The sequence below is a fragment of the Fragaria vesca genome, linkage group LG1 (genome assembly GCF_000184155.1).
Source record: "Fragaria vesca subsp. vesca linkage group LG1, FraVesHawaii_1.0, whole genome shotgun sequence".
In the NCBI taxonomy this organism is placed as follows: domain Eukaryota; kingdom Viridiplantae; phylum Streptophyta; class Magnoliopsida; order Rosales; family Rosaceae; genus Fragaria; species Fragaria vesca.
In genome coordinates, this window is record NC_020491.1 from 19,618,652 (window position 1) to 19,620,049 (window position 1,398).

Below are 1,398 nucleotides of genomic sequence, written 5' to 3' on the forward strand. Positions count from 1 at the left end.
TATAGTAAATTTTGTCGGCTATAGTTATTTTTTAATTATTTATTACACACTTTAGCCGACGAATATATTAATTGTTTCGTCGGCTAAAGTCTGGAAAAAAAACCGACGACATGTTTTTCGTCGGCTAACTGTGGGACTATAGCCGACGAAAAAAAAAATTTCGTCGGCTAAAGTCATCACAGACGAGCTTTTCCCGACGACACTATAGCCGACGAGCCTTCGTCGGCTAAGATCTTAGCCGACGAATTAAGATAGCAGGCCGACGAAAATTTTTCGTCGGCTAAAGTGCTTGTCCTGGTAGTGCAAACTCTTTTATTGCTACAACGGATCTTCTCCATAATTGATGCAACAAGTATTTGATTTGGAGAAGGAATCAGAAGAAGAGAAGATGAGAAGATTAAGAGTTGGGGAGAGAAGAAGAGATTGAAAGAAGATTTTTGTTGGTGCAGAAATAAAGAAGACGCAAAAAATTAAAGAGGAGAAGAGTTGAACGACAATAGGGTTTTCCAAACCCTATAATTATGGTTTTATTTTTTAATTTTATATTAATGATAAGTATATATTAATTAATATAACAAATGAAAGAAAAAAAATTTGGGCCCCTTCAGCCTTGGGCCTGGTGCGTGGGCACTGCTTACACTGGGTCAGGGCCGCCAAGCCTAACGGTTATAAGACATTTTCTTAATTATTGGGCTTTGACTTTTATCTAAGGATTTTTGATAGTTTAGGGAACCACCCTCTGCGTAGGGTGGTTCCGAGAGTGGTCAAATACATTGGGTTGGGCATTAATACCCCTTCCTACTTTTGTCTTGGTGGCGGGTTACTCGATTCGTTTGCTACTTCCCCACTTGTGTCTTCGTTTGCTACGAGAACAATATTGATAAAACGCTCGTCATATATATTACAAAAGGGTAGTGCTAGAGGGTCTTAATAAGGCCTAAGATTTATGGCTTTAATCTTATGTAGCATGTCATGTCACTTAGACACATCATCAATTAAAAAAATCATGTCATGTCATTCTTATGTCAAAATACAATCTTATCCTTCTCAAATCCAAATTAGGCAATAGTTATACCAAATTTTTCTCTCATCTAGATGATTTAGCTACATTTTTTATCGAGTTGATTTAGTTAATTACCTTACATGAATTATATTAAATTTATTTCTTAATGGAGTACTCTCATATTACAATAATTTATTAGATTTTAGGGGTCACAATTACGATATTAATAAATTTTATTTTCCATCTTATATATATATATATATGTATAACTTTTTTCCTTCGAAAACTATATATATTAAATATATATATATAAATTCAATTGAATTCATATTTTTGAACAAGAATACTTTCAAATATATATATATATATATATATATTCCACATTATATTAGTTA